Source organism: Lepisma saccharinum, chromosome 22 (assembly GCF_977018435.1).
Source record: "Lepisma saccharinum chromosome 22, izLepSacc3.1, whole genome shotgun sequence".
Classification (NCBI taxonomy): Eukaryota; Metazoa; Arthropoda; class Insecta; order Zygentoma; family Lepismatidae; genus Lepisma; species Lepisma saccharinum.
The window spans coordinates 5,068,501-5,092,151 of NC_139250.1; the positions used below are offsets into that span (position 1 = coordinate 5,068,501).

General features: G+C 40.9%; 1 protein-coding gene across 2 annotated transcripts in view; it reads right to left on the bottom strand.

The window, feature by feature from the left end:
- LOC146004565 (putative E3 ubiquitin-protein ligase RNF144A) overlaps positions 1–22,648 on the bottom strand; it is a 200,152-nt gene extending 177,504 nt beyond the window's left edge. Inside the window, exon 1 of one of the 2 annotated variants that reach the window (XM_083143433.1) lies at positions 22,607–22,648. The gene's annotated coding sequence lies outside the window, so the exon portion shown is untranslated. Of the gene's footprint in view, positions 1–8,843; positions 8,980–22,606 lie in introns of those variants that run through there. The other variant, XM_083143434.1, reaches the window with a different exon arrangement.
- Between the last annotated feature and the right edge of the window lie 1,003 nt (positions 22,649–23,651).

Below are 23,651 nucleotides of genomic sequence, written 5' to 3' on the forward strand. Positions count from 1 at the left end.
AAAAAAATGGGCAAGTTTTCTCGGTGTAGTGGCAGCGGCAGGGGGCCTTCGGGGGAGGGGCAGTTCCCCCTACCTTTTCCCACTTTTGCCCCCGCACTATGCTAGATCTTATCTACCAAGCGAGGTAAACTGTCCTTGCCCCACACCGTTTTGGAACCCAATCACCGCCACTGGGTGTGGGTTTTTCTAGAATGTAAATATACTGCTTCTAAATTACGTCTAAATGTTATCATAAGATTTAATGTCCTGGATACTTACAACTAGAAGTTAATAGTAGACGTAGACTTTACTAACTGGAAACATATATAAATTGGCATACCTAAAAAAGGACCTCTCCCCTCTCCCCCCCGGAAATGAAATCATAAATACGGCATCTTTAAGAATAGAGGCGTTTATAATATTAGCAGGCAACAATTTTGTCAGCAGACACAAGGAAAAATGATAACTTTTTGTAGTTCTACATCAAAGGCTGCAATTACATTTAAAAAAAAGCGTCGTCGCCTTGTAATCAAAGGGTCCCGGGTTCGATACCCGGCGGAGGCACATAGTGGTTCGGATCCCACTTTGAACTGTAGGACCAGTCCCAATTATCCTTACTGTGCATAAAGTGGATTAAAACACCAAATCAAACTTATATTAAAAAAAAAAAAAAAAAAGAACGCCATGGTTAGAGGAGGAAGGTACAGTCATGGATACAAGTACGTCCCCATAGAGCCTTGACACCAGTAGTCTTATAGGGGAATTATTTCTCTCCACGACGGGAACACCAGGAAGCAGGACCCCGGCAACAGCAGGAAAACCGCACGGGGATATTTCGGAACGATAGAAGCCGGCGTGTTTGTTTTGGAGCACGAAGCAGCCAGAATCCTCCCACGCATCAATGCTTTGCTTCAGCAAGATCTAAAAACCGAACCAGAGTGGGCGCCGCGGATTGGAGGCAGACAATGGGAGGATTCAGGAGGCAAAAATATTATATGACTGCCTCTTTGTCTTCCGCGAGCGAGAACATGTGGATGAGATCTTGTTTTCGCTTCCGCCTGCTTCTCTTTTGAACCGATTTCCATCCCGGTTCCCAGCAACCGAAGGGATGCGTTTGTTGACTCGGGGTTTCCACGGAAGGAGCCGAAATGCCGGAAGCTTTGGTGCGACAACACGAAGAAGGCACCGACTGTTCTGTGGAGATCCTTTCATTGTCGGCTTTGATCCAGGAGTCGCTGATCTTGAAGTTCAACGAAAGGGATGCCTGTGTAAGTGGGAACAGGAGAGCGCAATTAGTTCAAGGATATTAATAGCCAGTGGCGGCTAGTTGAGGGGGACGTGGGGGCGCCTGCCCCCACTTTTGCTCCCGCAGTATGCTAAACCTTATCTACCAAGGGAAAGTAAACTGTCCTTGCCCCCAGTGTTGGCATCTTATCCCCCCCCCCCCGTTTTGGGACTCAACCGCCGCCACTGGTCAGATCAGAACTAACCTCAGCTGGATCCGAATTCGATTCTCGAAGTCTGGGGCTCCAAAGAATTACAGGCTGAAGGCGGCCGAAACGTGGTGATGATCCCATCATCTCCAGTATCGCATCTTCAAGAATGTGTGGACCCTATATCAGTGTTGCCACATGAAGGGAAATTTCCCTTTTGCAGGGAAATTCGGACCGAAATTTTAGCCAAAAGGGAATTTTGATGAAAAATATCACAATTTCAGGGAAATTTTAAGACTTCTGACTCTACATTATTACAGTTTGTTAAGTTCCAGATTCATATTCACATTTTTATTATTTTCTGATCCTTCTTATTTCTGCTCCCTTGAATATAAAATATGAAGCTTACATCTATGTGAAAAAATTGTATAACATTTTTTATTCATACGATCATGTACCAACGGAAATTTTACTACTACTACTACTACTGCTGCTGCTGCTACTACTACTATCACTGCTTATAATAGTATTAATAATAATTATTATTATTATATTTGTTTAGGTGAAGGGAAAAAATGGTTCAAAAGGGAAATTTTGCCCCTTGGATAGGGAAATTGTGCTCTCAGATTGTGGCAACACTGCCCTATACCTGAATAATCCCTATGTGTCTTGTCATTCACAGGGAACAACTTCAGTGCTCTACGTGAGGGGGGATACGGGCCTAGTAAAGCCCCCCCAGATGTCAAGCGGTCTCCTTGTCATCATATTAAACCATAGAATAATCTCTCCAGCTAACCCCAAGGCTCGACCAAGCACCCCCTAGCTAACATTTTCCACTCCAAGATTTGGATAACTTTACATATTAACCCGTGTGTGTGATTTGCATGCTCACATTTTGTAGTGTATTGAGTTTCATTTAAGTCCTCTTGACCCGAACCACTATGTACCTCCACCGGATATCGAACCCTGGACCCCTTACTTACAAAGCTACGACGTTACCAGCACATTCATACAAAGTACATACATACATAATATATACACAGAACATACATACGAACATATATCCACGGAATATACATACATACACATATACACCAGAACATACACACATACATACATAGGCTCTGTCCGAAAGGTGTGACGTCACCTATTACAGTTCGAAAGTGCCAAGAACAGAAGCACGCAAGTACGCAGCTCTCAACACAGATGCTTGGTGACTAGGTCACGCGATATCCACACTCGTTGTTCATTTGTTTTGAATCGCGGAGATAGAAAGCCAGCAACACGGGTTAAATATGTGTTATGGGTCAGCAAGTTGTTGGTTAAAGTTCTTCTAATGTGTGGAAATGTATGTGTACGAACATTTGAAAATGCTATGTGATATCTATGGTTATAAACAAGTGTTTAAAACGTGAGGGAAACAAAGTGTCACCAGTTCTATCTACTGATCGTATTTGGCGCTGCAGTCGAAGTACAATTCGAAAGACTAAGGACTTTCACTTCCAGTCCACGATTTGAAGACCGCACTCCCAATACCATACTCGGAGGATGCTCGCTTCATGTACGGTCTTGCACCTTTCGGACACGGCCGTAGAACATACATACATAAAGCGTCAAGTGGTCGACTTTCAATCGGGCCCCCTCCGATACCGTCGTTGCTTTGTAATCAAGGGGTCCCGGGTTCGATACTCGGTGGAGGCACCTTAAACTGTAGGTCTAGCCTCGATTAGCCTTTCTGTGCATAAAGCGGACTTAAAACAAAAATTCCAATTCGACTTTCGATCTTAGCAGCGAATATATAATATGTGTGTATGTGTTTTGTACGCAAATCCTAGCCTAAAGTAATAATAACCAAGCTATTTCTCCAGAATAAAATTACTCCATGCCTACTTCATCTCATGTAGCAGTTCACTCGAAGCAACTCTTTCAAAAGCACGCACTCGCACGCGGTTGCGTGTTTGCGTATCTAAAACTAAAGGCCATAAGAGAAAGAATCGCTTCCGTACTTTGTTGCTATTTATACACACGCCAAGGCTTTCCGCGCGAAATCGCTCCAAGCAATTGAGTCCATTAGTGGTGACGTCACAAGCAGACGACGAGCTTGACTGAGTCTTCACAACGAGAGAACGTGTACACTGATGTACGATACGCATCATAATTTTGTTTCATAACTGCTGTCACAATAATTAAAGCTACCCCTTCCGAAGGAAAATAGCATTGAATTGGATAGGAAGAAAACACGTTCTCTCGTTGTGAAGATTCAGTCCCAGCGCGTCGTCTGCTGTGACGTCACACTATTGGACTACATCCTTCCTACAGGGTCCAAGAAACTAACCAAGTTTTGACGGCCGTGGCGAATTGATATTCCTCATGCGCGCACTGGTCTTCCTCTTTCCTTCGGAGGCACTCTCTGCGCATGCGTCATGATAAAAATAGCCAACACGTCTCACGTTGAGGGTAGCTGTTGGCGATATCACGATATTGAAACGATATCCTGTACGTGACGTTTGCAAAATATATCCAGATCACGATATCGTGTCCACTAATAATACCATTCGTGCATAAGCATCAATAGGAATGTGTTCAAGATTCATTCTAGTCAGCAGCGCAGAAGCTCTAAATTCGTCCTTCTGGTCAACTATTGTTTCTAGACATGCGCAGTAAGCACTATTGGGTTTTATAACTATAAAGATTATTTTAAACATTCTTTAATAAGCCCATATATAGATGATAAACACCGTAAATATCGTGGACACTACTATAGGCGATACGATATGTCCCCAACATCATGATTTACAAAAAGTTTCGTATCGTATCGCAAATGGCAATATCTTGAACACAATATATGATGCAAGGGTCTATGCAAAAACAAAAAGAACCACAAGTAGGCACTTTCATTGACTTGGTTTATTTTATTTCGCTCCTATGCAATTTTTGGGTAATCGCGAAGATGAGGATGAAGGGACATTCACAAAAAACAACCGTGCCAAGGTCGAACCCGGGATCAACGTGCTTTCGCTTTCAAAAATAATTAGATGGTATAGCAGTGGGTCCAGTCGCCAAAGCCTCGTTGGCCAACAAGAAACAATGCCGGGTTACAGTGATGCACCAATACACTCATCACTCCCCCAACACCCTCCAGAATTTCTTCAACACCCAATAACTTTTTCACAAATGCCCAATTTATGGTCACTTTGGCTCTAAATTTATCCTTGCGCACTTCTAAATACGAACGTACAACCCCCTGATAAGAAAAGAAAAAAATGTGGATAAACTTCTACCGGGGTGTAATACGGGAAAGTGAGGTTGATTTGCCTTTTCCAGGGTTGTTAAAGGTTCAGGAATTTTAAATAGATTCAATTCCGGTCCAGGAGAGAAAATCTGGACCGTAAAGAACCTTTCTATCTGTAAAGTGTTTCGATTCTGTCCAGGAATCTTTTTTCCGGATGAATTTAAATAAGGTCCAGGAATCTTTTTTCCGGATGAATTTAAATAAGGTCCAGGAACCTTCCTTTCCCCGGATGAATTTAAATAACGTCCAGGAACATTCTTTTCCCCGGATGAATTTAAATAAGGTCCAGGAACCTATTCTCCGGATGAATTTAAATACTGTCCAGGAATCTTTTTTCCGGATGAATTTAAATAAGGTCCAGGAACCTCCTTTTCCCCGGATGATTTAAATAAGGTCCAGGAACCTTTTTTCCGGATGAATTTAAATAAGGTCCAGGAACCTTCTTTTCCCCGGATGAATTTAAATAAGGTCCAGGAACCTTTTTTCCGGATGAATTTAAATAAGGTCCAGGAACCTTTTTTCCGGATGAATTTAAATAAGGTCCAGGAACCTCCTTTTCCCCGGATGAATTTAAATAAGGTCCAGGAACCTTTTTTCCGGATGAATTTAAATAAGGTCCAGGAACCTCCTTTTACCCGGATGAATTTAAATAAGGTCCAGGAACCTTTTTTCCGGATGAATTTAAATAAGGTCCAGGAACCTCCTTTCCCCCGGATGAATTTAAATAAGGTCCAGGAACCTTTTTTCCGGATGAATTTAAATAAGGTCCAGGAACCTTCTTTTCCCCGGATGAATTTAAATAAGGTCCAGGAACCTTTTTTCCGGATGAATTTAAATAAGGTCCAGGAACTTCTTTTCCCCGGATGAATTTAAATAAGGTCCAGGAACCTATTCTCCGGATGAATTTAAATAAGGTCCAGGAACCTATTCTCCGGATGAATTTAAATAAGGTCCAGGAACCTTTTTTCCGGATGAATTTAAATAAGGTACAGGAACCTTCTTTTCCCCGGATGAATTTAAATAAGGTCCAGGAACCTATTCTCCGGATGAATTTAAATAAGGTCCAGGAACCTTTTTTCCGGATGAATTTAAATAAGGTCCAGGAACCTTGTTTTCCCCGGATGAATTTAAATAAGGTCCAGGAACCTATTCTCCGGATGAATTTAAATAAGGTCCAGGAACCTTTTTTCCGGATGAATTTAAATAAGGTCCAGGAACCTTCTTTTCCCCGGATGAATTTAAATAAGGTCCAGGAACCTATTCTCCGGATGAATTTAAATAAGGTCCAGGAACCTTCTTTTCCCCGGATGAATTTAAATAAGGTCCAGGAATCTTTTTTCCGGATGAATTTAAATAAGGTCCAGGAACCTTCTTTTCCCCGGATGAATTTAAATAAGGTCCAGGAACCTATTCTCCGGATGAATTTAAATAAGGTCCAGGAACCTTCTTTTCCCCGGATGAATTTAAATAAGGTCCAGGAACCTTTTTTCCGGATGAATTTAAATAAGGTCCAGGAACCTTTTTTCCGGATGAATTTAAATAAGGTCCAGGAACCTCCTTTTCCCCGGATGAATTTAAATAAGGTCCAGGAACCTTCTTTTCCCCGGATGAATTTAAATAAGGTCCAGGAACCTTCTTTTCCCCGGATGAATTTAAATAAGGTCCAGGAACCTTTTTTCCGGATGAATTTAAATAAGGTCCAGGAACCTTTTTTCCGGATGAATTTAAATAAGGTCCAGGAACCTCCTTTTCCCCGGATGAATTTAAATAAGGTCCAGGAACCTTTTTTCCGGATGAATTTAAATAAGGTCCAGGAACCTTTTTTCCGGATGAATTTAAATAAGGTCCAGGAACCTTCTTTTCCCCGGATGAATTTAAATAAGGTCCAGGAACCTTTTTTCCGGATGAATTTAAATAAGGTCCAGGAACCTCCTTTTCCCCGGATGAATTTAAATAAGGTCCAGGAACCTTCTTTTCCCCGGATGAATTTAAATAAGGTCCAGGAACCTTCTTTTCCCCGGATGAATTTAAATAAGGTCCAGGAACCTTCTTTTCCCCGGATGAATTTAAATAAGGTCCAGGAACCTTCTTTTTCCCGGATGAATTTAAATAAGGTCCAGGAACCTTCTTTTCCCCGGATGAATTTAAATAAGGTCCAGGAACATTCTTTTCCCCGGATGAATTTAAATAAGGTCCAGGAACCTATTCTCCGGATGAATTTAAATACTGTCCAGGAATCTTTTTTCCGGAGCAATTTAAATACCTTTTTCAATTAAACAATAGGCAACCTGAACCGAATTTAAATTGTGCGAGGAAAAAGTTTCCGATCCTGCAGCGGAACCCAATAGAACCCTTTAGAATTTATGGGTTCCTGGACTTTTAACAACCCTGGTCTTTTCAGACCATCCCTTACCCAACGAAGTAGAGAGACATTATTGTAGAGAGAAAGAAAATTATATCAAGAAGGAGAGAGAAGTTGAGGTGAAGAAACAGAAGGAATAAGGAAGATTGACAGAAGGAAGTTAAAAATAGGGAGGAAGAAATAGAGAAAAAGTTTAAGTGAGATCCGAACCACTATGTGCCACCACAGGGAAATTACCACTACGCTATCGGGGAATCCATATTCACTATTGAGCCAGACGCTATGATATTCCGGGGACATCACTAGTACAGCATGCAAGGTACATCTACTTTCATTTACAACATTATTGACTAACATTAACACCAAAATGTAAAATGAACGAATAGTTTTGCGTCTTCTGTCACCAAAACAAGAATCGAGTATCTGCAATATCCACATGGGAGTTCGGAATTGGCGCCTAGAAAACAGTCGATCTGCATTTTAATAATTTACTAGCACGCTTCCTGTCTCTGTAACTGGGTTACGTCGGCGCCCCCTTAACCGCAACAATATCAAAGCCTTTGCGAAGGGCAAATGCCGGCCAGCTCTGAAACGACAGATGTGACTGGCTAACGGGAAATCCCGCATCGTGGAGAGGACCAATCATTGCAGACAGCGTGACGCCGTCCGCTCAGATCCATTTACAAACTTTATACCTGTCATTGGACTGCAATTACTACTAGATTTTTACCCATCTTTGAATGGAAATCGTAAAATAAAGTAGCTCAAATTGGTGGAATATACAGGGGTTTGCCAAACCGAATCTATACGAATCACTACCAATATAAAGAAATGCGTCACATCTGAATATGGTAAACATATTTACATTACATATTGCAACAAGTTACTGAAATGCATTGTCATTATTTTAAGCTATTTCTTAAAGTTTATTGAGACTAATTGCTGCCATTAGAATTGGAGATATACCGCTGCGACAGCAAACATAGACATGCATACTTTATCCGAGACTCAAACCCAAGACCACTTGCAACACGACACGTCACACTAACTTACAGACTCAATCTTGAATCCAAGTCTACGTTTTTCTTTTCGAATTTATAGCTACCTTGGAACGTTATGGAAGAAATTGTTATCGTGAAATAGAAACATCAGTCATAGCAAAGTACTATGAGGTACACGACTATTAGACTATTGCTATAAGACTAGAGAATATCTGTTGATTAAACAGGAACAACACAATACTAGTTCTCATTTATTTCCTTATTATACGGGCTTTGTGGGCTCTAGAATGGAGCATTGTAAACCAGAGCATTCCGGATTTGAATCCTAGTGAGGCATTTCAATGACCTGTATGCCCAGTCTCAATAAAAGTGAACTGCAAATAAAACTTGCCATGGGTCTAAGGTCTGAGACCTGCACGGTGGCATAGTGGTAACGCTCTCGCCTTCCAATGAAGGGGTCTCTGGTTGGATCCCCGGTGAAGGCACATTGGTTCGGATCCCTCTTTAAACTGTGGGTCCAGTCCCAATTAGCTAACCTGGGCTGAAAGAAGTCTTAAGTAAACAGAAGTCACTGGATCCAAAGAGTATAAGTATTTTGACGTTTAGAACATTTTCGTCCAAATATTTTCACCGTTGCGGTCAACCAATAAGTCAAAATACGCGCTGCAGGAAGCAGCAACATCGAAAACATCATAACACAACCGACACAGAAACATCACGGCGACAAGAATCCTGCATTCACACACGCGAGGTCACGCCCTAAATTCGTCACCTACCTGCATCTTCATGTCGACTGTCCTGATGGCTAAATGCAGATGAAAGAACCGAATCGGTTTCCTTATCAGAAGAAAGCACTCCACCACACACAAGAAGCCACGAGTTTTTCAGGACACCTGACTATCTCCCTTAAGCTGGCTCGAGTGTAAGCAAGCTACCTTGATCCTCGCATTGTCTCCCACCCCTAAGCATCGGATCGATATATCCACGCAATGCGCTACATGTCTTGCGCGGGGCGGGGAATCCGTGCGGTCTGTAAACATCACGTTGCGTATATTTCCCCCAGGGTATATCACACAGGAACACGATGTGCGAATTAAAACTTTTGTTTTCGAGACGATGGCAGAGAATGGTGGTGACTCGACAGAGAGTGGACGAAATATTTTCACGTTGGCTATACTTCGATGGTCATAGCTGCTAAGGGTATGGTCACGCTGGTCGAAATTTTACACTGGTGTTCCACAATGGAAAACAGCATACATAAATACATGTGAGTAGTCACACTGGTGCCGTACTCTGGTGTGAACTGCCATGATCCACCGACCACGGATTAGAATGAATGAATTAATTAATTAAAATTTTTGGATGCGTCGGCACATGGTCATTGTGCCCATCCCCCCCAAGGCTAATGGCACAATCCCCCTCAAATCACATAATGCGTCCCCACGGGCCCCGAATCATGTCATTCGTCCCCTCAAACCATGTTATAATCTCCATAAAGTATTTAATTACGACAGCGTGTCTACTGACAGTAACTATTTTTTTAGCTTTACTGAACACTATAGTGCTTAAATATAATAAATTAAATTATATAAATATGCATTTAAACAGTGTTTGTGAATTGGAGAATAAGATTTATAAAATCCACACGTTTAACACAAATTGTTACACAACTTAAGATAGAAAATTCAACCTAGCCAAACAACTTGCTGCAGCCCCGCGACAGGTTAACTTTGCAGGAACATTTCACACATGTAGACCCAAACGTGCGCGCAGAATACAGTTCCGCTGCAATACTGCTGATTTCCTCGCTGCCTGTGACATGAACAGCTCGACGGTTGAGGCAAGGCTGGCACGGGAGATGCTGATCGCCGTTCTCGCGCGGATTAATACATAAACCTTGCTGCAAACGTAACCTGTCGCGAGGCTTAGATAGAAGTCTCTAAGCTCAGGGTGAGAATATAATACGTTTCCTCCTTCAAAGAACTCGCTCCCTCTGCTTGAGGTAAATATAATTATTTTGGTAATACATAACAATAATTACCTGGATTTTATCTTCAATGCAAATCTCACTTGTTAACGTAACATTGTCCTGTGACAAGAAGTTAGAAATGTGAATTTGAAAATATTTATTTTTCTGTTTTATCGGGTAACGTGCAAGGTGTTAACATATGAAGTACACTTAGTGCAACTATTACAGCATACAGGAAATCAATAATACAATAATATTGCTAATAGAAGTACACCGTCCAAATGATGCACCTGCTTTAAATTAAGCAGTATACCAACACTAAGCATTATGTTTTAAGAAATGATGTTATTCATAAATATCGAGAATATCGTCAATGTTTTGTAATGTAGCGATAGTATAAAACTTCACATTCACCCGAGTAAACATGAAACCGTTTCTTTGCAGGCTTTCAAGAATATTAATTTAATGGGGTGTCAATACTTTCTTAGGATCCCGCAATAGTTACTATTTTCGAACGTTCGGCGCCGAAAACGTGAGTTTGTCTGTGATATAATATTCGAACTCCCCCCCCCACTACAGAAATCCCTTAACAATCCAAGACATAACTCTTTATCAAGAGCTTCATATCTCCCCCCTTAAATTTAATACTCAATCCTCCCACCAAAATTTCCATGACAATTTTAGACTTACTGTTTATGTTGAAGAGTGGATATTCCCTCCTCCAAAACAAATATTTCTCAATCCCCGCACCAGAATTTGCGCAACAGTCTAAGACAAGAGTAATACACAAGAATTGGATGCCCCCTTAATTGAATGCTCAATTCCCCCTATACTCTGTCCCGGAAAATCTCCGGAGGAAGGTCGCGCATAGCGGCAGAGAAGGGGGGAAATCGACTGGGCAGAGCGAAGCAGTACACGCTGCTGGGAAAGCTGGTAACTGCAGTCGCTCCCCCCCCCCACCCCCTTCCATGCAATCCCAATACTCTCACATGTTCATTGGCGGAGCCGTCTCAGGCCACTTCTTGCTCAGACGCATTCTCGTTCGCCGGCTCCAGGGTATAACTCAGAGGCGTCTCGTGAACGCATGCGGTGCATGCTGCGCATGCGTCAATTGTTGGAGAAAGGACAGCTTGCTCTGCGACGACATTCATGAGCTTTTCTACATTTTAATTTCTTCATATAGGAGAAGTATTTATTTTACACGAGAGCGCTGAACTAAGGCTGTGTCCGAAAGGTGCAAGACCTTACTTGAAGCGAGCATCCTCCGAGTATGGTCTTGGAGTGCGGTCTTCAAGTCGTGAACTGGAAGTGAATGTCTTTCGAATTGCACTTCGACTGCAGCGCAAAATACGATCAGTAGATAAAACTGAGTACTCGTTGTTTTCCTCGCGTTTTAAACACTTATTTTTCACCATAGAAATCACATAGAATTTTCAAATGTTCGTACACATACGTTTCTACACATTAGAAGAACTATAACCAACAACTTGCTGGCCCATAACATATATACCTGTGTCGCTGGCTTTCTACCTCCGTGATTATAATCAAATGAACAACGAGTGCGGAAACAACGTGACCTAGTCACCAACCATCTGTACTGCGAGCTGTGTACTTGCGTGCTTCTGTTCTTGGCGCTTTCGAACTCTACTAGGTGACGTCACTTCCGCCAAGACCATACTTCAAGTCTGTACTTTGTACCTTTCGGACAGAGCCTAAGCTTATATTACATTTCTTGGAAACCGAAGTGAAAGAAAGTAATAATTCTTTTCCCACCATTGATGCATGCGTCACAGATACAAGAAATGTAATATAAGCTTCGTTCAGCGCTCTCGCGTAAAATAAATACTTCTCCTATATGAAGAAATTAGAATGTAGAAATGCTCATGAATGTCGTCGCAGAGCAAGCTGTCCTTTTTCCCACAATTGACGCATGCGCAGCATGCACCGCATGCGTTCACGAGACGCCTCTGGTATAACTAAAATACCCACCATAATCAAAGACTTAATGCTGATATTGAAAAGAGTTGGATGTATTGTCCCTCCCAACATTTAATTTTCAACCCCCCCCAAAATACAAGTGTCAATTTAAGGCCTAATATGTAAGATTTGGATATTGCCCCCCCCATAACACATATTACCCGTTACAATTCCCTTGGAAGTCTACAAATTGATATCTATACCTAGGTATAGCAGCAATGGTTAATTGACGTGAACAATGTAGCATTGGACACAAGTTTGAATTACCATTGAAATTTCAATTATAAAAATATCCCCCCCCCCAAAGCTCCAAAGTTGAGTGGACACAACATACGTCGAGAAACAGACTTGTGGGCTCCCCTACCCCTGTATACTTTTTTCCTTCATCTAATGGATTCAATATGGTGGATTTAAGGTGTAAACGTTTTACATATATTTTAGAAAAATATATAAATGTTGAATTCTATATTATTTGAAGGTAAAAAAATCCCCCCCAAAAAATCTGCACCATAATCCCCCGCCTGTGGGCACCCCTGATGCCAGGGTCCAGGAATTTTAAATACATTCAATTCCGTTCCAGGAGAGAAAACCAGCAAGCTCAAATGGGTTCTGGACCTTAAAGAACCTTTTTATCTGTAAAGTATTTAAATACCGTCCAGGAACCGTTCTTCCGGATCAACTTTAATACGGTTCAGGGATCTTCTTTCCAGAGCAATTTAAATACGGTCCAAATTCCATATTGAAATGAAACAATACGTAACTTGGACCGAATTTAAATTGTACTAGAAAAAGGGTTCCAGTCCTGTTACGGGACCCAATAGAATTTATAGTCTCCTGGACCTTCAACAACCCTGTTAAAAATACTAGGGGTGTGCGGGACAGAATTGGAACGTCTAATTTTTAAAATCCCGACGTTCGGGACGGGAGTAATTCACCATTTCCAGACAAAATCGGGAAGTTTTACGGACGGAAATGTTCAAAATTTAAACAGTGACTACTGGGACACCCTGTATTTTCGAACGTGGAAAGTATCTCCCTTGCACGGGGAGTTTTGTGATATCTGTCTTTAATCGACGCTGAGCGAAGGGGAGTGAGCTCGCCAGATGCCAGACGCCGAGCTACCGTGACAGCCTGGCGCCGAACCCCTGCACTCGCCGACACGAAAGAAGGAAATTGCATCGGACACGATTGCCCGGCGCTGGCTTCTGGTCGAGGCAGCGAAGAAAAGCAAAGGAATTAGACTGGAGTGAGTGCAACGCACGCGAGAAAACTGCTTGAACCTTTCGCCTCATCCCGCGAACCGTTCGCGAAGAAGAACAGTTCCGGAAACCCGTTCGCACACTTCTATTCGTGCCTGTTGCAAATAATTGTAGCACTGAAACTATTTGCATCCTTTAAATATGAAGGGATATGATTAGGGAGCGGAAGTTGATGAAATGTCATCTTTTTTCTGACATCTCGGACACGATGCCCATTAAATATACACAATATTACATTTCGTCTAGAACCCAAAAAAGGTAATTTTAAAGTGCATTTTTTTTGCCAATTTTCAGGTTTTAGGTCATTTTCCCCGATTTTAGGCATTTTCCCGTCATTTTTCGCAATATTCGGTGTATTGTTTCGTCATATTTTATCACTTTTTTCATTTTGGTAATATTCTTGAGTCTTTTCACCAAGGTGAACATAGGCGTATATAGATCTCGCAGAATTGCAATTTACAAGCACAGATGCGGGAAATTAATGCATTTTACACCAATTCATTCAGTGTATACGATTTTTTCATTAAATTGTTTAAAAAGTATTCGGTTGTTTCCATTGAAAATAGTGTTGCCCACGGGACGAGACGGGACAGGCTTTTAAAAATTCGAGACGAGACGAGATTGACCATGTGTCATAAGACAAACGAATATTTTCGAGACGAGACAGCATTTCCACGAGACTCCACGAGACGAGACAGGCCAAAGTCTCGTCTCGTGGGCAACACTAATTGAAAATCCTCGTTGCACGATTGAATGTGCATTAGGTATAATTTGGTGCCTTTTTTTAAAAAAAAAAAAAAAAGAACAAGATTGCATTTTGTTTAATTTCCTTTTCATTTCAATTTTTAACCTGAAACTAACAAATTTAATGGTCATTTTTTGCATTTTTACATCATTTTTTCCCATTTTTTTTAGGACATTCTATAAGTCATATACCTATATTTTTAGGTCAGCAACTTCCGCTCCCTAGATATGATAGAAACTACGGTCTGGATTTTTATGTATCCAAAACATGTGAAATATGTACATGAATATGTAGAAACAATCGATGAAATATGTGCAAAATAGGCAGGCCTGTATATACTAAAATATGTACGGATATTAATATCGAATATGCATAATATTCCTCACCGGCCCCCGTGGCGGAGCGGTTAGCACATCGCGCTGCAACGCCAGTGGTCCCGGGTTTGAATCCCGACCTGGGCATGGATGTTTGTGAGGGTCCATTCATCAATTTCATCATCACTCATTCCCATTTTCGCAAATTTGCCAAAAGTGGTATAAAAAGCGAAGTAAAATTAAGCAAATCAATAAACAATAAGCATATTATTCCTCATTTACCAGCTGCTTTTTTTTAGGTTCCTGACAGTAAAAAAAAGTAATGATACTAAATTGTTTACTCAATATTATTATATTTTAGGAAGTTATCCTTAAATAATGAAATTGTAATGTGCTACATTACATTGGAGAATTTGTAATCCAAGAAATTGATAATGTGGATGACACTATTTCAAGAATCAGCAGCAGTGAAGATATGGATTTTGCAGCTTAAATGACATGAGGGGGCCATGACACCCCCAACACCCTTTAAAACATTTTCTACTGGATCCCAAGGAGGAAAACAGCAGAAACATCAGAACCATAACCGGATAAAATCTGCACCGCTGTGGTAACCTTTGGCACGATGCCCAGGAAAGACACGTGGTCAACTTTTGATGTATGGCTTTGATACACCAACACGCAACACGTATTCCGCACACGCGAACTTCAGCTATATAAGAAACAAGAGAGCGAGTTTATCGAACAAATCATGCATAACATTGCATTGCTTCTCCACATTAAATAAAAGAGGTAGAATTATAAGGAAATATATATATATACGGCAGGACGGAAAAGGCCTTGAGTTCGACCCTAGCCTTGATAAAGTACGAGAGCACGAAGCGGGTTCGTGGTATTCAGGAACGGTTTATAGCAAGAGTTGCCAGGCCTCGTCTTGTTGAAATGTTGCCAAGTACTACCCACAAGAGCACGCTGGGACTATTAAAGCAGGACGGGAGAAAACATTAAGGTGGTATCTCGCTGTTCGACCTTGAAATGTTTTTGTTTCAGCCAAAATCAGCAATGCAGAGTGTTGAGCTGAACAGTGGCCCACAGAGGTCAGCCAACGACTATTGAATGGAGCGTTCTTGAAAATGAAATCCCGAAGTCCTGACACGATTGTCCCTCCGACACTCCAGGTTAATGCTGGATTGCTAAAGTCTCAGTCCTCATTGGAACGCCACTTTACTTCAAAGAAAGTTCCGAAAGATCAGCTTCCAACTGACAACCATATGTCAAGTCCGCATGGAGCCCTGCTCCCCTCAAACCTTTCCCACCAATAGCGTCCGTTCTAGGAACTTACAGTACTTGTCCATGTGGAGTAAATGCGTGTTGCCAATTCAGTTTCTTTAGAGATTTTACAACGTGAGATTGCGGTTATCTTTACAAGGTTGTGTTATTGTGTTGAACCTATTTCTTTACGCAATGTGAGACCTTGGAAGTATAACGTCACACTGAATAAATGGATGCCTGAACACTGTAAAAGTGACAACTGCGCTTCTCAGAAAAACAGGCGCTGGCTCGGAAACAGGTCGGCTTTCTCTCGAGCTATGTCAAAGATACCGAACTGGCGTTCCAATGAGGACTTGAACCATACTCAGGGGCCATTTCTCCTTGAAGTAGAGTAGTTGGTTAGCACATCGGATTGGAAGTAAACAAACACACAAGACTGTCGTAAGTTAGATCAACACAACCAGCAGAAAGAAATGTATTCACCTGAAGATGGGAGAAGGCAGAGGTGTGCTCATGTGAACTATTGTTGTGTATTTTAGTAAGAAGTACAATAAATTTTTCGAATGGTCTTCTGAAAGAAGAAAAGTACATTAACTGTAAAGCATACAACAGAAATATTTTTTTCTAAAATATAGGTAGATTATGCTACCCTCCGTGTACTTATATGGGTAGACATCAATTACACATATAACTATTTATTTTTATTTCTCTTCTAGGTTACAGTTGTTATAAGCATTTAACGCCGTTTATTCCTTCAAGAGGAAAAATTCACGACTAAAATTGGTAAACGCTGTAAGTGCCAAAATAATTCAAACACCGTTTTCCACGTTAAGAAATGTGCCATGCTTTATAATGTGGTAAACGTGAAAAGTGGCTGGTAGCCCTCTAAGTAGTTCAAAGGGCGTGTAAAGAGGTGACTAGTGTGCACGTTCTTACGGCCTGATGTGCTGAACGATGCGATTTTCCAACACTTTCGCTTTTGGCACTTACAACGTTTACCACTTTTAGTCCTCAATTCTACAATGCAAGCAATGAGTACACACAAGAATTATTTCCTTTCGTGGTGTTGAAGGATGGGCTCCACCCGAACATCTGGCTACTCATCTGTTTCTAATCCTGAGCAGCGATATTTATTCATTCATCTATTTCATCCCTTCACCACTCATACTCAGTGGCAGCGATTAGGGGGGCGAGGGGGGACAGTTGCCCCCCAATTTTCGCCACTTTTGCCCCCGCACTATTCTAAATCTTATCTACAAAGGGAAATATACTGTCTTTGCCCTACTAGTTTTGACACCTTGCCCACCCCCCCCCCACCCCGATTTGGGACCCAATCGCCATCACGTCGCTATTAGCCCAAGGAGGTAGAAAAGCGAGGTAAAATAACCAGATACAAATACAATCCACAGAACAACATCGAAGCGTGTTGCACCAAGTAGGTCACAAGGCATAGGCGACTCAAAATATTTAAAGGGGATGGGACGTGTAACTGGAAAAAGAATCCAATTTCCTGTAAACAGAAAGAGGATCGAAATAATTATAGTGCTCTGTTCATTTGTTAATTCGCTTTGGAGAAATAATTATATGAAGGGAACTGACCCGCAACTCCCTATGGAGTTGAATTCATTGTCTCCAAATCATCTAGTGCTGCCGTGAAAAACATTGTGTCAAAATCCGTTACGTTATGTGTGTGTGAAATGAGAGAAAAAATATTTAATGAAAATATTGTCTTGTTAACAGTGAAATGTAGTATACAGTATATAAATCGCAGCTATAAAATTTGTTTTAAATAAAGTTCTGTGAAATAATATCTGCTTTGTTTGCTCCTTTCTTGACAGAGATACCTGCGTCTTTGTCGAATCCTGTTCTACAGAGCATTTTTAAAACTCTGAAAGTGTAAATGCATTGGAACTAAAGGAACAGAACAGATGCTCAATTCACTAATCGTTATTGTTTAAATGTGAATATTGTAGCACAGACTCGTCTGCCATTTTGAACCCCCCCCCCTTATTCGGTTCAAATTCCAACCTCCGAGGTGGAGTGGTTAGCACAACGCGCTACGACGCCAGAAATCCCGGGTTGGAATCCCGGCCTGGGAATGGATGTTGTTTGTGAGTGTATCTTCATCAATTTTATCACATCACTCAGCCTCATCTTCGCGACTATAAAATGAAACCAAACCAATCTATGGTTCAAATTATCTAATCCAATAAAAGATAATGCAATCAAAAATGTGTCATGATAATCTACTCGTGACAAAGCCTCATCACACATTACCCCATTCTCCTAGTTCGGAAAGAGTCCACCGCAGATTTACAGTGCCCGATATTGCCACCTTCCGTTCGGTACACTCAATAAATGGGAAGAGTTAATGAAATGTGTAAACTCAACTTTTCATTGAGCGTTCTTCACACGTCCGGCCAACATTACACGATCTAAATAGGCTAAGCAAACAGCTCGTGTATTTGCTTTCGACGAGAAGCTGGTCAAGGTCTCCGTGCCAAACAGGTCTGCACTTAAACAACGTAAAACATGAAGTCCTCGCAGATCTCGTCTGCTCACGAAGTGAAGCTAAACCTCACTTTTCGCGTCTGGAAGGATGTGGAAGGCGAGGAATCAACAAAAAACCCAGACGTCCTACGAACAAGCACCGGGATATGGTTCTTCAGGGTGAGAAGAGGAATATGAAAGGCCGACGCTCGTTGGCCCCCTCCCCCCTCGAGAATCTGCATACACGCACGTGAAGTTTCTACAGGGAGGTTATTGCAGCATGCCACCGCTTCAGCATCGGCCGCTTGCCGGCCCAGTCATGCAACAGGTGCCGGCAAATTGCGTAACAGATAGCCCGTAACAGAAACCGCTTGTTTTGTAATGTTTCCACTTTTCACAATTACAGTTACAATTACAATTGAAATAAGCACGTACCTTGTCGCACGGATGCAGGAAAAGGTGTCCTCCCAAATACAAATATTTCCGGCACCTTATTTCTGACATCTAATCTTAGATTAGACATCGCTACTTTATCCTCAGTTGACAGAAAGGGAAGACAGCATCCCGGCGCATAAAGCAAACCGAAAGCGTAAAATGATATTTAAAAGTAATAATAATGATGATCACTAACCTCCTGTGTTATAAGAGATGTTGAAAATTACTTCCTTCAACAGCAATACAACACGATTCTTAGGTTCAAGAGATCCTGTCTATCGTAATCCCTGACCACTTTTCTGCAAGAATTCGTTTTCACGTAATTATCGTACATAAAAACTCTATGTTCAAGACTATATTTGTTTAACGACATAAGTAATGAATGAATAACAATTAACACACAATAAAGCACTAGCACACCAACTCAATAACACAGTATAAACAAAACGCGTACTGATAAACGCGAACAGAAGTGAACATGAATGAGCGTAGACTCACTGTCTGGTAGCCGACAGTGTTGCTAACCATTTTTCGGCAATGTCCCTACAGACGTAGTCAAAATGTCCCTACAACTGACCAAATGTCCCTACGCCAAGTAAAGTGACTAAAAAAAAAAACACCTCATGAGCATGCAAACAGAAGATAAAATATACACATTTACTTACCAAATCTTTCTGCTCGGTGCTTCCACAATTAATGAAGGAGCGAATTTACAATACAGGACCTCTCCCCGATTTTTTGTAATATTTCGCATACTCACTAATTGAGGCCTCCTAATCACGAATTTGAAGTTAAAATTTGGGGGGTCACGTGTAGAAATTGCAAAATAAGTGACATTGAGTGGTCCGCGATCGGCACGATTGCTTATTATTTACCGGAAGATTTTGTGTTTCCAATACTTAAAAAACGAAATATACATTCCTGATATTACTACGACCCCAAATTTTAACTATGTTTGCCTATCCTAACCTAACCTAACCGTACCTGAATGGTTCGTGGGGCTATCCGTCAATGGTTTGTTGGGCTACCCGTGCATGTTTTTTTCGAGCCCAAATTTTAACTATGTTTGCCTAACCTAACTTAACCTAAACTTACCGAGAATGGTCAGTGGGGCTATTCCTGAATGGTTTTGCGGTAATTGTGATTACGAACCGATAAAAAATATTATTTTCGTAGCACTTTAACGGCAAACGTTCATCATCGAAGGCCATTTTCGTATCCTGCAATTTTATGATTGATGTACTGTTGCCAAATTTACCTGTAATCAAATCAGTTCTTCTACATCGTGATTGTCGCTGTCACATGTAAGCACGTTCTTTGGGCAATATACTGAAATCCATAAGTTTATTAATTAGCCCACAGCCATCCTCCTGCACACTCCACCTAACAATCTGTACAACATTAACAACTTTTTTACTGTTCTCTTCCGCCATTCTTACACGATCCATGCTCTCCAAGTATGAAATCAACAGTGTGGCAACGCTGTAGACAGCGTAACTAATTTTAATTTGTTCATATCAACAAATATGGCTACCATACTTGTATACGGAGAATCATTGCGAGAATTGAAAAGCTTATTTTACAACTTCTACACGTTAATGAACATTTTTTCCCCCTCACCCCAACATGTTAACTTGAGATAAATCATCACGAATAATTATTTCGTGAGTATAAGACGTAGCATAGAAATTACAGAAGGGTCCGGTATTGTAAATTCTTGCCTTAATGAATAATAGGGGTGTGCTGGACAGAATTTTTTGGGTCGGGACGGGATCGGGACGGTAATTTTTTTAAATCCCGACATTCGGGACTGAAAAATTTGCAATTTCCCGACCAAGTCGGAAAATTTTCTGGACGGGAAATGTTCGAAATTTCCCGAAGCACTGGAAATCTCGAATTTTACAAGTCATTTTCACTTTAAGTGATTGTTTTTGCATTTCTAGAATAAAAACTTACAACTTTCGATAAGTTCCAGAAACTTACAAGGCAGAAAACGTCGAGAATTAACGACTTTTTAAAGTAAAGAATCCAGCACACCCCTAATGAATAACGTTGAGTCGTTTACTGTTGATTATGTTATTTGAAGTCATACATGCTGCTGCTGTGAAGAGATAGATGTTGGTTGGTGATGCTGTATTTCCTGCATTCTTTAACAATTTTGGTCCCATTTTATTTCCCTTTTTTGTTTTTGTATCACTTAACATTGAAAATATTCTTTCCGTTTCCGCGTTAGAATGCGGCAATGTTAGCACTATTTTCGCGAGAGTGGAAATGTTTTCAAAAAGGAACTTGCCTTGAAAGTTTTTGGTAACCGATAACATGTTCCAAAATTCTGATGGAGATCTGTTAGTTAGTTCTTTTTTCTCCTCCTCGCTAAAGTATCCAGATAAACTAATTCATAAAATGTAATTTACCAAGATTGAAAAAAGTACCTACGTTTTCCCTCATTTGGCAAAATCTGTCCCTACGTTCCTACGCGGGCGAAATTTAGTGAAAAGTCCCTATGCGTAGGGACATGTCCCTACGGTTGGCATCACTGCCGACACGTGCAGTATGAAGCGCCATCTCGCGGCTGACAACTCACCCAACCCCCGATAAGCTGCAGGCGCTGTCGCGACAACTGAGAATAAAGTAGCGATGACTAATCTAAGATTAGACGTCAGAAATAAGGTGCCAGAAATATTTGTATTTGGGAGGACACCTTTTCCTGCATCCGTGCGACAAGGTACGTGCTTATTTCAATTGTAATTGTAACTGTAATTGTGAAAAGTGGAAACATTACAAAACAAGCGGTTTCTGTTACGGGCTATCTGTTACGCAATTTGCCGGCACCTGTTGCATGACTGGGCCGGCAAGCGGCCGATGCTGAAGCGGTGGCATGCTGCAATAACCTCCCTGGTTATTGTACTCAAGGACAAGCAATTCCGCACCAATGCTTAGCTCCTGTAACTGTACTACGACGCACATGAGCAAAAAACAAGTCGATTTGACTTTCAGAAGAGCAAGTTAGACCGAAAGGAAGGTGGGATATGAGTGCATAGTAGCGTCACAGATAATAATTACGTTCTGTGCGCTGAAACATCTGCCTCCATTTGAACCAAATAAAGGGTAGCACCAAGTGGGATTCGCCTACAGAATACGAATTCGGATGAATTCGATTTCATTGCCGAAATAACGGGTGCGGGATTGCTGAGTTTGGCAAACCTTTACAGCTTGATAAAATAGCTTTGAATTATACTGGAAATTTGGCTGACGGTTCCCGATTAAAGATTAAGAGTGCACTCGAAATTGGAATAACGGTCTTCTATTAGGTTAAAAGATCGTGAGTTTGAAATTTGGACCTTGTGCTAACTAACTCTCAAGTCTTCTTAAACCCGAAGGTTTATGGCAGCAGCAAAACATGTTTTCCATCTGTCCCTATCCTGGGCAAGATCAATCCACTCTTTTTCCATCCTTATCGACTCCCTTTAGGTCCATCTCAACCGTATCCCTCCATCTTCGTCTTGGTCTTCCTGCAGGTTTCTTACCATCAGGTTTCCCAACAAGAATCCAGTATACTGTTCTTTCCTCTCCCATTCGTGCCACATGTAACATATGGACGGTTAAAGTTACAGTGGCGTAAGTCACTTTCTTTAGAAAAGCAAAGAGTCTGACTCACAGCACTTTGCTGATCAACACAACAGCTGTTTCCTCTTTAACAAGTACTTCAACTGTCATCTGTTGCTAGTTGAATGCATCTATGACTTACTTCACGTTTTCTGTTTACAGATTGACTTAACTCGATCTGGTCTGTGTCTAAGTATATTTTTTACGAAGTGACTTACACCACTGTAACTTTAACCCGTCCATATTGTAACTGATTGTGTCGATTCGAAATTTGGATAACAGTTCGTGGATTTAAAATTTTGCAAACTTCTCGTTTAATTCTTTACAAATAAAACATAATTTATTATCGAGTAATTATATTGAAATATTCCTACAAGAGTAGAGAATATATATATAAAGAGCTTGCCAATGAATATTATATGCCAAGACTTCTTGTGCAAATATAACAATATAATGCAAACAGTTCACTTACCTGTCACGTGTCTTCTTCAGATGTAAACCAGACAGAAATCATTGCACGTGTATGTATACCTGTAAGTATAAAATTGGGTTTTGTAAGCGGTCACTGGTAAAATGTGAAAAAAGATGTAACTTTCAATAAAAAATTCAATCACTTATTAATTTTTGATCATTCATGATGTTAAAAAAACAACCTTTTCTTAAAATGACTAGCCCCCCCCCCCCCCCCGATTTCACAGTGCGTAGTGGTAAAGACTGCACCACGGAGACTAACAAACCTGAGGGATGTAATCCAATACACTTGATGAACTTGGACGAAAAGTGAAAAAAAAGAAGCCTACTGTAACATTGAACCTAATCCAAGCATATTTATCTGGTGAATGAATTTCTCGTGGAACATGTCAGAGCTTCTACTATTTTTAGGTAAGATGGGATACTTGAATGAGTTTCAAGCACACATTTCTTTAATATCTCAAGAATCCTTGGACCAGTTAATCCAAAATCAACACCAGGAGCAGTTGACTCTCGCTTGCCTGCCGCTTGATTGGGAAGATAACATTTTTCAGTCCCCCCTCCCCCCACCCCTCTGTCTTCCTCTTGTTACCAGTCTCTCACTCTTGTCATATTTATTTCCCTTCCTCTTTCTACTCTCTCGTTCTTGGGGAGGGGGGCTCTGATCACTGAAATAAATTAATGTATGACTACCTCTCTCTCTCTTTTTAAAGTTTTGGCCTCAGTGTTCGGAATCTCATAAAAGTCCATGACTTCCTCAAAAATATCAACATTTTTATTCACAGTTCGAATGCAGTATATCAATTGTCCAGGGATGGATATGTCACAATTTTCGTCAATCATAATAGCAAAATATTCCTGACTTTTAATATCTGCTACCACGGAGCGCAAAACAGATCTCCCTAATATATCAATGATCTCGTTCTGAATGTCATGTGAGAGCCATTTGTAACCAGAACTACCCTAGTTCATGCACATCGTCTCTTGAAACTCTTTTTAGTAAAATTTTTAACAATACCCATAATTACATACTTAGTATATAGTAA